Genomic DNA, 18098 nt, shown 5'->3' on the forward strand with positions numbered 1-18098 from the left:
TGGTCACAGGCAGTCGCGGGCAGTCGTGGTCAGAGGGCTGCCAAAGGTTTTTTACTCTAGTCGCAGTAAAATCAACTCAAGTGGCCACAGGCTCTTGCACAAAGTGTGGTGATATTTGGGCTGATTTTCAGCGCAGGTAGCGCTTCAGGTGTCAAATTGAAGCGCGAACTGCACAAGTTGCCTTTTTTCTGCCAGTTGGCATAACTCCATGGATCTTGCTAATTTCTTACGGAAGGTCTACCCACCCCTAGTAAGAGCCCTTAAACCTAGATATTCATGCAATGTTTGTGGCAAGGATGCTAAAGGAAGCATGAAAAAAGAAAACTTTTGTTTTTTAAAAAGAGAATATCAACCGTGTAAAAAAAATCAATTAAATAGGTGCTCATAATTAGTTATTTAGAAACATTTATTTCATGATATGTTCATCAAAGACTGACGTTATATTCACATCTCAGTCCTGTGTTCCAGTTGATACACAACTTTCTGAGCAAGAAAAATTAGCACAGTAGTATTTGCTATAGATACACAAAATTGAGTTGTGTGTAGGAGATGACAAGCACTCAGCCAGCACATGTTTCACCCTATGGTGGCGGACAAGCCTGGCTTTAGTATATATCAAGTACAGCTCTGGTATAATCCCAGAATTCACTCATAATAATGCTATTAGTCAGCTTCTGAACATGTCTGCGGTAAATAGGCTAGCACCACGTGGTTTGTAGTGTGACTAAGTTGGGTCTGCAATCTCCATGTTAGACGTGAGGGAGCGAGGTCATCCCTGTAAGACGACTCAAAAGAGGAGGCAGTTGCATGCAGTCTGTGATCTGAAGCCTGAGTAGGATCGAATACTACATTTATAAGATCTCAAAGTAATTCAATTTCAGCCTAGCTTCTGTATGCTTTTGATCAGGATGGTGCCGAAATCTGACTGTTCGTCCTCAGATTAGGTGGAAGTTGGCGTCTTTAGCCAGTGTAAATGCGTGCTCTTTGTAGTCTTGCAAAACAAATGGGATAAAACAACATTGTATAAGCCTGACATGATGCCTCAGTATTGGCCCATTGCAAATACCCATGCATGTAGTAGAGGCACACATCATATGTGGAGCACAAAGCTTACTGTTGAATAAGTGTGCAAGGTGCCTATAGCACCACCATAGTGTAGTTGGATTAATTGAATTATTCACATACAGTGGCAAATGGTTTCAGATGGCCACCATCAATCATATAATCAGCTACTGAAAATGCAGCTGGGTTTCATTCCAACTAGCTGTGAATATTACCTCCAATCAACAGGCATTATTCTACTGTGGCGCTCTATTCTTTAGAAATCTACACAGTTGTGGTATCTTATGCAACAGTGACTATGGAAACATTCTACCAGAAATTGTTGCTGCCTCAAGACTCTAGATTTTGAGCCTCAGGTGTTTGATGGTCAAGACAAATGACTTCACATGATTCGGTTAGATTGGTGAATTGCTACCGACAGAGATTCCAGTGCAATGAAACTAGAAGCAGTATAAAATAGACAACATACTGAAAGGGTGCCCCTTTCCAAGGATGATTGAAAAAGCCTCTATATTCAATTTGTGCCATCAGCAGATTTTACATTATTTTATCTTCAATAGAAAATTGGGACCCAAGCCTGATCTTTCAGAACTTCTGAACAAATAGTTAAACTTAATATGGTCAAAAGACTTTTCAATGTCAGGGGAAACTGAAGATTTATTTGACTTATAACCATCCATTCTGGCACAGATTTGAGTACAATTCTTGCAACACCGTGCAACAAGTTTGGGGAACCAGGGACGTCGCGCTGTGTACACAAGGACTAAGCTACTGGAAATAGGTAAGAGAGTAGAGTCTGGTAATATTAATTACAACCCCGCTAAAACAAAGGTTAATAAGGTTGGGAACATTAGACTAAGCTGTGGACTGATCAACTGCAGGTCGTTGGTTAAGCATCACACAGAAATCTTATACTGATTGAAGATCTGAAGTTAGATGTATTATTCCTAACCGAAACCTGGATTCGAGCAGAATTCGCACTCGAAATAGGACTTGCCTGCCCAAAGGGCTTTAATATGCTACATAACCCAAGGCCTAAGGGCAGAGGAGGAGGGGTTGGAATGATCAATAAAGAAGAACTGCATTTCGCCTCAATAAAAGTGGAAAAGGTTAGTGGGCTAGAGCTCATGGGTTTCTCATTAAAGGAACCCAAAGGTAGCCAACTCACGGGATTGATCTGTTATAGACCACCTGGGAGCGTCACCTATTATCAAGACGCCCTGGATACTATTACCAATCTCTCCCTTGCACACTCCACAATGATCATCCTTGGTGATTTTAATTTGTGGGAGAATGCCTCCTTGGGTAACCATCTGAGAGAACTGACACACACCTGTGCTAACCTAAATCTGCAACAACTGGTTAAACTCCCAACTCACCAAGGTGGTCATATACTTGACCTGCTCTTTGCCAATGCCTTGGAGACTGAGGTTCTGAGTGTCACACCTCAGAATTGGACTGACCATTACCTAGTCTCATTTCAAACCCTACTCCCAGAACACACGGGACAAGCTAAGATACCTGTGGCATTTAGGGTCGGAAGAGAATGGGCGAAGCTGGGTAGGTCAGGGGCCACACTAACTTCACCACCAGACAGCCTCTTCTGCGCCTCCGCATCAGTGAAGACTAATTACAACACCTATCAGAATTATATCGTGAATGCATTGGATCAAATAATCCCGATGAAGAAAATCAAAATAAGAAATAAAACCTCAGCACCATGGTATAATGATGAATTGAGACATCTACGTCTCCTGTGTAAGAAGGCAAAAAGGAAATGGAGGAAGGGCTACTTGGAGGGAGACAGGCTTGAGCTGAGAGCAGCACAGACTGCGTATAAACAACGGATCCTAGGCTGCAAGGCCCAGTTCTATGCCAATTCCATCTCATCTTGCACGCCTCTAATGGGACTAGAGAACTCTTCAGGATAGTCAGAGATTCATCAGCTCCAACATGTCTGAGCACTAAAGTGGTGGATTCCCAGGAACTATGCAATGACATTGCTCTGCATTTCCTGGATAAAGTGGGAAAGATTGTTAGATCACATGAGGTGCTTAATACCGACACCCACCCCCATAGATCACTGGAGATGGAGGGGGCCCGAGCCAATTATACACTCTTGATGGCTTTCAGCCTCTCTCTGACTCCACCTTCAGTGAGGTAGTGCAAAATATATCCTCAGGATCTCCTTCTGACCCTTTGCCACAGAAAATATGGAAAACCTATGGCCGTGAAACTCTTCCCTGGCTTAGACAGATATGCAATCAGTCATTGTAAACAGGAACTATCCCGGGGGAATGGAAACACGCGGTGGTGACACCACTGATTAAAAAACCTTCTTTAGACCCCACAAACCCAGTCAACTTTCGCCCAATCTCGCTGCTTCCCTTTCCTATCAAAATCTTGGAGAGGGTTGTAAGCAGGTCATTGTCAGACTTCTTTGAGGAACATCACTTGTTGGACAAGGATCAGTTTGGGTTTCGGCTGGCGCACGGGACGGAGTCTGCTCTCTTGACTATGCTGGACAACCTATGAATGAGGGCTGACAACGGGAATGGTGCAGTACTGGTACTTCTCGATATGTCGGCCCCATTCGACATGGTAAGCCACCCAATCCTATTAGAGAGACTGGAAAAGATGGGGGTCAGGGGTAAAGCCTTGCAGTGGCTTGGCTCCTATCTGACAGATAGAGAACAGACAGTTTCTATGGTACCTTTCACCTCCTGCAAGACGCCGGTCACTCACGGGGAGCCTCAGGGTTCTGCTATTAGCCCTGTTCTCTTTAATGCCTATTTACAGCCGCTGTTCTCCATCATCAAATCATTCGGGGTTGACCTAGTCAACTACGCGGACGATACGCAGCTGGCCTTTTCTTTAGAAGGAGAACAGGCAGTTCCTCTGGAGCTCTTCCAAGAGTGTATGCGCCACACCGCGGATTGGCTGCGGAGGAACTCTTTGCAGTTCAATAGCGGAAAAACTGAAGTGCTCTACTGCTCCCCTGCATGGTCGACCATCTATTCCCCATTGGAATTGAGACTCACTCCGGAGGAAGATCCACTGACCCCGGCCAATACAGTGTGGAACCTGGGGGTCCTAATAGACAAAAACCTCCAGATGGAGTCGCAGGCATCCAAGACTGCAAATGTGTGCTTTGGTCTGTTGCGCCTGCTTTGTCGAATACTCCCCATGTTGCCAAAGGAACTGCGCGCTATAGTAGTAAGCAGATCAGTGCTGAGCAGACTGGACTATTGTAACTCTCTATATTTAGGAGCCCCCCAGTACATCTTTCAGGGGCTGCAAAGAGTCCAGTCTGCGGCGGCAAAATTGGTACTGGGGTTGCGACGTGACTCTTCTTCCACCTACGCACTGAGGCAGCTCCACTGGCTACCAATCAGGGAAAGGGTTCTTTTCAAGTCACTCTGACAGGTGTTTAGGGCCTCACATGAGATGGGCCCAATCCTATTACAGAAAAGGTATCTTCCTCAGAGACACCTCCGGTCCTCGGGTACCGGCTTGTTGGCAGTCAGGAAATTTAAACGCTCCCGGATGGGGGGGAGGGCTTTTAGTGTGGTAGGGGCACAGTTATGGAACAAGGTACCACAAAAGATTAGACAGAGTGTCTCATTAATCAAATTTAGGAAAGGCCTGAAAACCTGTCTTTTCCCAAAACTCTGATCTATGTTCCATTCTCTCTCCTCATCAACCAGCTGACCAAGTATCTGGATATCTAAAAGCGCCAGGGTGGCAGTAGCGCTATAAAAGTATAGATACAATACAATACAATACAAATGAAGTTGCTGTACTGAGTTGGTGAATGGATGTGAGCAGAACAGCACCATATCTACTAATCTGTGGCACTGTTCTACTCTTTCCTTGAGCTGGTAAACTTTTGGCTGTTGCGTGCCAACACAGTCACCCTTACGCCATAGTGCAAGAGTTTCTGCAATGCGTGAAGCATAGTTTATGTGACAACAACTAACCCTGGGCGAAGCACTACGCTACGCTCGTGGAGTTTGCGAAGTTTTCGCAACTTCGCACTACGCGAGCTGCACGTAGCACAGTGCGAACATGCATAGTGCAGCGTAGCGTAGTGCAGCGGTCATTTTTTGCTTGTTCGCGGTCCTGAACGTCATGTTCGTGACCGCGAGCAAGCAAAATGGCATCCCGGCGAGATTCTCAACGCGAGGAGGTCAGGTTTCTCATTGTGAGTGGTTGCGCATGCTCGTGACCGCTCTCTATGAGAAACTACCTGTTCGCGTTGAGAAAGCTGCTGCTCGAGTAATAATCTACTCGAGCAGCAGAAAACTACAGCTCGCACTGTGCGAGATGCCGTTTTCAATGCTTGCACAGTGCCGGATGCTTGTCCGCACTGTGCAATCATTGAAAACGCATCTTGCACAGTGCGAACATGCTACTACGCAGCTCACGTAGTGCTACGTGAAGTTCGCGTAGTGCGAAGTGCACTTCGCGTAGCTTTGCGTAGCGCTACTTCGCGAACTACGCCCACCCCTAACAACAACCTCACTGTCCCTATAAAATACATGTGCTATATTTGACTTTATATATACACACAGATCCGAAGGTTCATTAGTCCGAATATTGGGAAAGAAGTTCAGCTTGTTACCTCACACTCTTACTTCCAGCAGGTCTGTTCTCACCCTCATCCATACTAATATTATAAAGAGAGAGCCCAAACCTTTGAGGCGGGTCGGCTCCGGAACTTCAGCGCCAATCAGAACACCCAATACAGCATTGGAAAGGTGAGTATAAGCAGATGGACATAGGCTATACACCAGCCCAATATATACATTACAAGTGAAAAAGACCGTTTTGGGACAAAGTAGTCCATTGTCGGCGTGGGTGTTCTGCTGTAAAGCAATGCCTGCGAAAGGCGTTCTGTGTGAGAATAGCATTCTGACACGTCTTGAAGTGGGCGTGTCATTTAGCATTTTTGTGGGCGTGTGCCTTCAGAGACGCCGGAAGCATTGCGGAGAGGGGGAATAGCCTCCTTGGAGTTGTGGCGTTTGGCAGTGACGCTATGTGGGGCGTCTAAGTGCACCAAGCAAGGATTTGTGGAGTGCGTGAACCTACTAAGGCACACGCCCTCAGTGTGCATGCCATGAACTTTTAACAGGGGCCTCGGCAGGAGCGGACACACACGTTCGCATTCTGCGGAAAGGACAACAAACCGCAGAGCACCCGCTCACCTTCCGCGCAACAGAAAGAGGGGTTCTGAGCAGCCGCACAGGCAAGTCGCATGAAACAATAAATGTACTATGCCATGAACTTTTTAAAAAACTGCCTTGCCTATTCTAACCATTTAAGACATTCTTTTTCGTACCCGGACAACGTCGGGACGGGCTGCTATTATAGTGATAAAGCTGCAGAAAAGTGGAAGAGTTGGAATGTAATAATTGCATTGTATTTCTCAGCAAGTAACTCTTTTTACGATGAGGGGCGGAGCTAGCCACGCCTGAAGATGGCTGCTCCTTGAGCGAGCTCCTTCAGCCACGCTCAACAATCCTTAAAAAATCCTGTGTCGAATGTCAGAGATACAATCACTCAATCTGGCACAGGACATCGGAAGACTAGAGATTCCTGTAGGCACTGTTTTGACCTAAATCGCAGCTGCGAATTACCCACACAGCCCAAAGCAATGCTGAAGAGGTGAGGCCTTGGATGCACACACCGGAGAGCAGGGCCTCCCTCTGTGCACAGCCAAAAGGAAGCAGTAGATCTCGCTTAAACTCTCACCCTGTATGAAAAAAGAACACCCACCTGTATGGGGGTAGATTCCAGTGTCCGACGGGAACGGGCACTCGGCCCGCACTGTGGCCATCAACGAAGAAAGGAAACCGAAAGCAGCTTGACTGCGGTTGGGCCCACAAAGAAGTGCACCGACAGGAACGAGCAGAGTAAGAGCCATTGTTGCGGAAACACAAGACTCGCTGAGAGTACCTGGTATGATAGCAGAGAAGATGGGGTAAGGAGGCTGGTGGGTGCTGCGGGTTGCAGACTGCTGGTGAGAGTCCACATTGGTTGATGACCTTGCTGAGGTGCCGGGACAGCGGGCTAACACCGAGACCCTAAATTCGGGACATGGTCCCAGACGATTAGCCCAGGAGACAGAGCTGGAACAAGGGACACCTAGTGCATGGCCCGCAAATCGAATATGGTGCGGTGCAGACTGATTCACGCCGGCCAAACTGGATGGGCGAAGAGGGCCCTGGAAAACCTGGGCTTGTGACCCTGTTCTACCTAGGACTATAAAACGCAGCCACAGGCCAATACACGGACCGGTCTGCCAGTGAAAACAATAGCAACGCAAGATTGTGGGTATCAGACAACCTGAACTGTAGGAAGGACACACAGCCTACATACAGCAAAGAGACTCAAAGACAGCCAACATAGGGCAGTGCGTACAAATAAGCCACATACAGGCATACAAATAACGAAAACAGTATTGTACCTGAGAATTGTGCTCCTCGCACCGGAAACATGCCACTTTGACCGCAACGATGGGGAAAACAGATAAGTTGCAACCCAAACTACATTTTGAACAAAAGAAGGCAACGGGGTCGCGCTCGTAAAATCAGGACACCGCAGATTCGGCCGCATCAGCCACAGATGTGAAAATGAGCACCGACCTCAAACAAATACTGACATCCATGCAGACCACTTTGTCAAATACAGATGGCAAAATAGATGCACTAACCTACAGGGTGGACCGGATGTCACAACGCCTAGACAAACACTCAGAAAGGATTGATATGATGGAGCGGAGATTGTCAGAAGCTGAAGATACACAACAGACTAGCATGTCTCAGGGAAAAATTGAAAAATTCTTATCGGCCATTCAATCAAAGACAGAATATTTGGAGGCAATAATCTAAGAATAACGGGAATAGCGGAGAAGACTAATACAGGAAATATGGACCGCTATATAGAAACACTGCTAACAGATCTGCTGGGTAGGCGCAAATTTCTCGGAAATCTTTCTAATAGAACAAGCTCACAGATCCCTTGTCCCCCCTCCACCTCCAGGAGCCCGACCATGACCCTTTATTGCAAAGATACTTAACTACAGGGACCATGATGCCGCACTGCGAAAGGCACTAGAATTGGGGAACCTGAGGCATGAAGGGGCAGAGATTTCCATGTATCCTGATTTTACACCCCAGGTCCTGGAGGAGTGAAAGACATTTCTAGCGAAAAAGAAGCTACAGGACCAAAATATACCCTCCGCAATGCTCTATCCCGCCCAACTCAAAATCACAGACGGGGGAGGAATAAAGTCTTCAATGATCCCAAAGAGGTGCTTCAGTACCTCCAGAAGAGAGGCCCCTCGAATCCATTGTGGAAATCACCACGAGGCAGACCGGATGAACAAGAACAGAATTTAGGACTGGAAGATAAGGAATAAAGTCAGGTCCATGATCCTCGGAAACGACAGAAAGGGAAGTGATATAAAAGCGGGAAAAATACGAAAACTGGCAAAGGCAGATGAATGATGATGTAACTGTTAACCATATGTACACTAATTAAAAATTATGGCACATAGACACTGCTTGGGAGCTATGAAACACAATGTAAGACTCAGGTTAAATTAGGAAATGCAATGACTCCCAATGCCAAACACCTGTTTTTTACAGGTTGACGTAACTACATAACAAGATGTGCGGCCCCCCGTGTACTCCAACACCGGGGGTTCCTGGCAGGTAGCTCCCACCCTCATGTATAAACCACACCAAGTTTTGTTGGCTTTTGGGGACTGTTGGGGGAGTGGAATGGAGACTGACTATTGGGGGATGTCTCCGATGCGATTGGGGCAACGGAGTGGATGGGTGAGGCAGGAGGAGGAAATTTAAACCAATGGTCAGAGGTGCGTATACTGCTGATACAAACACAGATATATTTGAGTTAATGCTACAGCATAACGGCTTACCCAGGAACCATGATGTATGGTCAATACCATGACGCACAACACTAGGTTCCTGACATTGCTGATCTGGAATGTCCGCGGCCTTAACAATCCACAGAAAATAAGGACTTTTTTGCCTATCTTGACTGCCACAAAGTGGATGTAGCTTGTATCCAAGAAACCCATCTTACTAAAACCTCAGAACTAAGGGTGGGCACTCACTGGGCGCCCACTGGAATAGCCTCCTCCTACTCCATGGATGCCAGGGGCTTATTAATATTATTCAAGCATGGGCTCCCGTTTATGCTACTCAACATGGCCATAGATGATCAGGGGCGTTACATTATAATCAAAGGTAACTTTGGAGGTACTATTTTGACTATAGTAAACACCTATGGCCCGAATACGGATGACCCTGCATTTTTTTAACTAATCTGGGCCACACTAGGAACATTGTCACCAGCGGAAATTATCTGGGGAGGCGAGTTTAATAGATGCCTTGACCCTGCAGTGGATAGATCAATGTGTAGCAATAAATATGGTAAACATGCCGCTAAGGCACTCACCAGAAGGCGCGGAAGACTTGGGGATGGTGGACCTATGGCGCCTGTGGTACCAGGGTTACAGAGAGGGAACCTGTGTCCCCATGACTCATAATAGATGGTCTAGAATAGACTATTGGATAGCACAGTAAGTACATGAACGGTATCTATAGAACATATGCCTAAGACCATATCTGACCATGCCCCAGCCTGCCTGAAACTTGCGCTCCCTACATACACCCCTCAACAGTTCACATGGCGTCTCCAACCAATGGCAATGCTTGACCAAGTGTTTCATAATGAACTAAGACAGGCTATCACAGAATATTTCTAGCATAATGTGGGGACAGTGGACAGTACCCAAACACTCTGGGAAGCGTTCAAAGTCACAATTCATGGATTCTGCATAGGCAAACACTCGGGGATATTGAGGGATGTACAACAACAGCTAATTAAGATAGAACAGGACATCAAAACATTAAAAATGGAACACACACAAACACTAAATCCCTAACTACTGGCAGAAATCAGAAACAAACTAAACACATATCAGGAATTTGCAGACAGCGAAGTGAAATATATGACGCAACGACATACGGCTCATAACTATGGCGAGGGTGGGCGTCCAGGTCGTACGTTAGTAAGAAGAATACATCAAGCATACACCTCATCTCACATTACGCAAATCCTAGACACACATGGTATGTCACACTATGACACCCCATACATTATAAGCTGTTTTTGACTACTCTACAGAGCTGTATTCCACACAACAGGCCACATCTGAATTAGAGATGGATAAATACCTAGATTATATAGCTCTGGCCTGACTCTCTGATGAGCATCAAGACTACTTTAGTCACCCTATAACTGAAGACGAACTAAAAGAAGATATCAATTCTCTCCCTAACAATAAGGCCCCAGGGACGGATGGACTACCGGGCAAATTCTATACGGAATATGCAACTTAATTACACCCCACTTAACGGCGATGTACGCTGAGGTGTATGAGGAGGGTGCACTCCTGCCTTCCTTGCAAGAGGCGTTGTTAATCACATTACGTAAACCAGAGAAAGATCTAATCAGATGTGACTCTTAGAGCCCGTTATCCCTCAACAACCTAGATTCCAAAATATTAGCAAAAATTATAGCTTTAAGTATACAACCCCTAATGCAAAAACAAGTCCTACTGGATCAATCTGGTTTTGTTCCAATGAGATCAACATCACATAATTTACAAACCATCTTTGCAATATTCCATCAACTAAATCCGGATCTACCTGCAGCTGTGGCTCTATTGGATGCAACAGAAGCTTTTGACTCTGTGGAGTGGCCATTTATGCTTTCTGTATTGCACAGGATGGGATTTCCTCAACCATTCCTGTGCTGGATAAAACTACTATACACAGAACAGTGCGCCAGACTCCGGGTGAATGGAAAGACATCCAATCCTATCCATATCCACAGAGGAACGCGGCAGGGGTGCCCACTTTCTCCGCTGCTATTCACCCTGGCACTTGAGCCAGTAGCAGGTAAAATCAGGCAAAAACACACCGACACAGCTCTACAGTTCCATTTACGACCAGTGAGCATATTGCTATATGTAGATGATATGGTCCTATACACACGCCACCCAGCAGACAATCTGAAAAAATTAATCAGAGAATACAAATGATTTGAACATAAGTATAAACTGGACAAAGTTCATGGTTATCCCACTGACACCAATTACACAGCAACCCCCATTAAATTATCCCCTAGAGTGGCACACGGAACCGGTAAAGTATCTAGGGGTATGGATACACCGAAACCCTGAGGTAGTAATACGCAAAAATTACGGCACAGCCCTTACGAAACTGAAAGGCCAAGTAGACAGATGGAGCAGACTACCACTTTCACTGGCTGACAGAATAGCACTACAGAAGATGGTGGTGCTCCCACGATCTCTCTATCTCTTCACAAACATATCAGTGCTGCTTACACCACAATTTTTTATGAAACTCCATACATACATGACCAAGCTCACGTGGGCAGGTAAACAACCTAGAGTAGAGTGTTATGTTATGTTATGTTAGCAGTACTTCTATAGCACACGACTCACCCGGGGGCATCTCGGCGCTTGCATAGAGAAAGAGAAAGCTGAAAAGTGAAACCGGAGTCAAGATAACGGCAGAGTTTAAAACAGGAAGGCTTTTGGCTGTTTCCTAAAGATACTATATGAGACAAATTTACGCAGGGCAATCGGTAGTTGGCTCCAGTAACGTGGAGCAAGGTAAGAAAAAGCTTTGCCCCCTGTGCGACTAAGACGTATTCGGGGAACCTGCAAGAGGGCTAATATATTAGATCTAAGGTTTCAACAGGATACATATTTAGTAAGTTTCTTTTGCAGGTAATTGGGGTCTTTGCCATTTAAGGCATTATAGGTGAGGCAGCAGATTTTAAAGTGAGATCGCTTCCTCACAGGTAACCAGTGAAGCTCTCTCAGCAAGGGACCTGAGGGAGAGCCTGCTGGGCGATTTAATATCATTCCTGCTGCAGTTTTCTGGATCACTTGTAGTTTATCCAGCGAGATCTTACCCACTTCAGCCATCAGAGCGTTGCCATAGTCAAGTTGACTAATCACCATGGCCTGGACCAGGGTTCTACGATGGTTAGTGGGCAGATAAGGAAGAATCTTACGTAGGAGATGTAGGCTATATTAACAGGAGCTAGTTGTTGCTGCAATGTGATCTTTCATAGATAATGTCTGACCGAGTTTTAATCCAAGACTTTTTACACATTGTGTGGGTGTGGGGGATGCTCCCAGCTGTGGAGGCCACCAATCATCGGACCAGATGGTAGAGGCTTTCCCCATTAACATGACCTCCATCTGACTAGGGTTCAGCTGAAGGCAGTTCTCCGTCATCCAGTTTGAGATAGCAAGCATACCTGCAGAGAACCAGATGTTCTCAGCTTTTAGGTTGGGGCCAATTGTAAACATAAGCTGAGTATCGTCAGCATATGAGATTATCTCAAAACCTAGCTGTTCTAGTAGGATCGGGACTACTGATCCTCCTGCGTCTATTACCTGCCTAAGGGAATCAGTCACGGCCAGAATAGAGGTCTCAGTGCTGAAACCCGGACGGAACCCTGATTGCGAGGGGTACCGAATTTTGTTTGTTTCAAGATAAAGGCTTAGCTGCCTATTTATTGTACTTTCCAATTGTTTGCCCAACAAGGGTAAGAAGAAAATAGGCCAGTAGTTACTACGTACCTGGGCATCAGCTGTAGTTTTTTTTTGTGTTGGTCGTACGTACGCTTCTTTCCATGTAGTGGGGATAATACCTGATTGAATTGAACAGTTAAAACAAATTCCGATTTCAGGAGCACAGCTATTGGCTAGAAGGGCCATTATTTCAGGGGGGGGCAGGGATCTCGGGGCGAGCCGGATTTAGCAGAGGATAATAAGTTGAAAACCTCATCCAGCATGATTATTTCAAACCGATCAAGGGTGCTAGGTGTCAGCTTCCCCAATTCTCCGGATCTAGTGGAGGTTTCAGGGTTCTGGGATCCCACAGTTGGGAAGTTAGCATAAATATTCGTAATTTTTCATAAAAATAAGTCGCTAATGAGTTGCAGAGTTCTTAAGATTTCACTGGGGATTGTCTGCAAGCTTGTGGGGACACAAAGTCCTTAACTATGTTGAACGGGACTTTAGAGAAGTTGCTGGCATGGTCTGTTTGATTCATAATGAAAGTTTGTCTGGTTGTTTTTATATTCTGATGATAGCTGGACGGAGATTGTTTGCATACTTGTCTATCTAAGGGATCTTTACTGATTCTCCATCGTCTCTCTAATGTCTTACATTTGGATTTGTCCGGTTTTAGCTCAGAGGTATAGCAGGGGGCTGATAGCCGCCACTGAAAGAGTGGAAAGAACTAACCTGACCATATATACAAGGGTGCTTTGGAGCACCAGATCTATACTCTACTACTACTAATGCGCACAGGTGCAACACGCGCACTACTGGTTACACCCGCAGGCACATATACACCATATAGTGATAGAAAATGAGGGTGTTCACCCGATTCCCTTTATGGCTTACTTGCTGGAGCCTAGACAACACACCCCGAGAGCAGAACTCAACCCAGAAAGCTGCATGTCAGCAGCATCCTATATATGCATCAGCACTTCCCCTACGACACCACCCAGGCATAACGGTGATGCAAGATATATTTCCAAGTGGACAATTCATGTCTCAGAATGATGCTAAGCAAGCAACACATCATACACCACTTAAGCTACTTGTGTATTATAGACTACATTGTGCATTAAGAGACATCAACTCCACATATCCTAGTGAACCACCAACACATAATGCACTTCAAATACTCTTAACATTGCCTACATGTCAATGGCTGGCCACTGATCTTTATAATGCAGTCCAGTGTGACCAATTCAAGGAGCGAGAACAGGCTCTACAAATATGGGAAGATATGCAAGGCAGCCCAATAGCTCAATAGCCAAAGAAGATTGGGGATAAAGCTGCACACTCACACAAATACTCACGTCAAACTGTAATTTACTAATTATACATTTCAAATTTATACAGCAAGTATATCATGCCCCAGTACAATTACATAAATATGGCCTCCAGGAAGATGACAGATGCACACGCTGTAACGCCCAACAAGCAGACTTTTTGCACATTGCCTGGGCATGCCCACAGATTCAACTTTTCTGGCAAACAGTGACAGACACCCTGATGAAAATGCTAGCTAAGCAGACACCCAATTCCCCCCAAGTTTGCTTGTTGGGGATACACAAAATCAAAGATATTAGTAGACGCAAACTGCTAGCTGTTGCATTGCTACTGGCCAAGAGACAAGTGGCTATGAAATGGGTGAGTAGACAGACACCAAACTATAAAACTTGGATCACTGATATGACTTATTGAAATGAACAATTAGAGAACTACACGGAGGAAATACCAGAGGCATCATGCCCTAAAGACTTTTGGGTACCACTTATGCAATATTTAAGGTCCAGGCAGGTGGAGGAATAACCACTCCTTGTTAAGCGGAGGAATAGGACAGATAGGTCGTTAAATGGGAAATGTACTACATGCATTCAGTGTTACAGATTATCATGCTGATTATGCTGAGACATGTAAAGACTATAACTAATGTGCATAGAAATGCTATGAAAATAATATGGTATTTACAACATACTTCTATTGCAGGAGGCATGGACTCAAACAAAAGTAATATGGAATGTAAAGGGATAACATGAGAAATGTATGGAATGTATATTGTGCCTAACCATTAATTAAAAAAACTAAAAACTTTTTTTTAAACTCTATTTACCACATACTTGCTGCTCCTACATGGAAAATGAAAGGTAACTGAAAGTTGGGCAACCCTCAATATCACATTCAGCAGCTAGTACTCAAAATTCAGAGTGCGGTCAATTAAACCAATTGCAAGGAGCACACCTTCACAGATAAATTAAATTAAAATCAAGAATGCTATCTAAAAACTGGTTTTACCAAAGGATGTTGAGGATGATCATCAGATAACAAGCTACTAAATCAGTTGTCAAGCTACATCAATCTATTTCATCCTTATTATCCCTTTGTACACAGTGGGGGCGGTTGCACTATATTTTCCAAATGGTTAATAAGGAGCAGGTTTGACAAGAGATTTATAGGCAAAGATAAAAATGTTTTCTACATAGTCTGTGGGCATCTTAGCTCTCTTCTGAAATAAATGGATAAAAGGTAGCTCATGGTTCCATTTGAACAGACTGCTACTGCATTCCTATCAAACAATGTCTTCAAAATCTCTTTTTTTTCCCTTTATTATTTGGCTTCTGTAGGCATAGTATAAATACAAGAGACTACTCAGTATATCTGTTACCTACATGCGGATATCAATATTATCCATTCATAATGAAGAAAAATTACTTTTTAGTGGCAGGAAGCTTAAAACAGTACAAAGGCTAATACAAACTTTTTAAGAGGATGCCAATCTAATTCTCCTTGATGAGTAACCTGTAGCAAAGTGACAATTCGTCATGTTCCTTAGGACAGAAGAAGTACAGCAGCTCTTTTGCGTACTATTCGGCCATCAATCACGCTGTGGAGTTTAACCAAATTTTAAAATAATGCTATGGCACTCTAGTGTTCCCACTGATAAGTTTAAGTGCTTTTATTGTTGACTGAAAAAACAGGAGGCAGAGAATTGAAGTAACATCTCACAATTAAGTGTTGTGCAAGTGGAACAACGCATCCACTCTTCAGTATCTTATGCATTAGTTGCTGCAAAACCTCTAACTACCATCCACAACATTCTAGCCTGACATTACAACATCCCACGAGGACCTCACAGTAAGTGATTTGATGCCATTCAACAAAACTATGGCATGGATAAAAATATATCCCAATGATTTACCAGTAATTTCCCATAAAATTGCACCTGCTTGCCTGGCAAGGATCTCTGTGCTTTGAATATATTCACCACTGCAGTTGTTCCCTTTAGAGCATTGAAAGTTTTCTGAGCAGGCACCATGTTTAAAACACCCAGGACTGATTCCCAGAGGTAAACATACACTTCTACTGAAATGGTGGGGGGACCTGACTCTTTCAATTAGGTATTATCGAGTCACCTACTTCATCCTGGCCTTAAAATATTAAAGTAAATCCACTTACAGAAGATATACAAAAGAAGACATAACCTTCAGTAGTGATTACAGCATGGACCAGAGAACAATCTTCAAGATCTAGGCAAACTGTACCTGGTACTATTCTCTCAACTAAAGCACAAATCTCCACAAACACATGCCATTTTAACATCAGCTGCTTGGACCTCTAGATGCTTCATGAATTCTGTAGCCAGGCTACTTCACTTTTTTTAATCCTACTTGGCAGGAACTTTTTTCCAAATTCTATACATATAACAAAATACTTAATTTATATTCAAGTGTAATGTCTACTGTTGTTCATAAATGGATAATCAACCCTAAATTGTCAGCATATGCAGGTCACACAGAACAAAAGCTAGAGTCTCAACTATTTTTCTTCCATCAGGCAATATGAAGACGGCACCAACTGTAAAATTCAGGAAATCAAGGAGTTTGTATGCTCTTTTAGCTGTTATGTTAGTATATTTCTGTCACTTATTTAAGCAGTGCCACTAAAATCTACGTAAATTTATCATTGGTAGTATAACAATGCCAATTTAAAAACTGAGCATTTAACCCCTTGGCTGCGGGGCTGTTTCCCCCGCCGTGCTGGGGGGCGGGTGGCGCGCACAGCACCCCGGTGATCATAACGAGGTATGCTGAGCTCGTCATCACCACACCCGTTTTCATAGAACTCTCTCACAGCAGGGGAATTAGCCCAGTGTGCGAGCGTTCCAACGGTCATGACGAGCTCAGCTCGTCATGAGCACACGAGAACCGTGGCTCATGACGCGCTGACCTCGTCATGAGCATAGGAGGGGTTAAACACATTTGTTACTCACATTGTGGTCTTTAGATTTTGGAATCTTCTAAAAAGTGTACCTCACACTAGGCAATCAATCAATCAATTAGGATTCTTGCAAATTGCGAACTGCTCCCTCGTTAGTGTCTCAAGAGGCTGGTGGGGGAAGCTGGGTTTCAGTCCAAGAGCCATGTCTTGAGGTTCTTCCTGAATATCAGCAGTGGCGGTGATTGCCTGAGATGTAGAGGCAGGGAGGTCCAGGTCTTCGCAGCAAGGTAGGAGAATGATCTTCCTCCAGCCATAAAAATTGCGGATCCGTGGTATGGTGGCCAGGGCCAGTTGGGCAGAGCGGAGATGTCTGGTCGGTCTGTAGAAGGGGAGCCAGTGGTTGATGTATGCAGGTCTGGCATTGTGGATGGCTTTGTAGACATGCATGAGGAGCTTTAAGGTAATTCTTTTGTTGATCGGGAGCCAGAAGAGGTCTCTAAGGTTCTGCAATTTCTTAAGGCGTTTTGAGAGGTACCGGCGGATGTATGACATTACAACGCATGCTTTTACATCGCATGCCTTTACAATGCGGTTTTTACATCGCAAACCTTTACAACGCATAGCGCTTTGGGGTGCTGGATAGTGAAAAGTTTAATTTACTATTCCAACTCCAGTCCCCGTGGACACTAGGGAAGGTGTTGGATAGTAAATTAAACTTATTCCCTATCCTAGAGTGCCCCCAGCGCAATGCGTTCTAATGGTTTGCGTTGTAAAAGTCGCTTCGTAAAGGCACTGCGTGGTACAAGTTGCGTTGTAAAGGATGTTTCCCGGTACCGGCAGTGTTTGAAATGGCATATATAGATTGCATTTTGAAATATGTAATATCAATAATTTTGCATACCTGGTATATGCAGTCTTACAAGATGATCGCTAGATAAATGTCCCTTAGATTATTCCCTATAGCCATCAATCACTGGCACTTCTATAATAGAGCATCTTTTTCTTTTTGTTCTATTATCCATGAATGATATAAAAAGAAACTTGTAGGCCAGTTATACTCTGTGGCATTGATGGCGAACAAATGCCCAAAATGTACTAAAAAGTGTGCAGTGCAGTCCTGAAT

Source organism: Lissotriton helveticus, chromosome 10 (assembly GCF_964261635.1).
Source record: "Lissotriton helveticus chromosome 10, aLisHel1.1, whole genome shotgun sequence".
In the NCBI taxonomy this organism is placed as follows: Eukaryota; Metazoa; Chordata; class Amphibia; order Caudata; family Salamandridae; genus Lissotriton; species Lissotriton helveticus.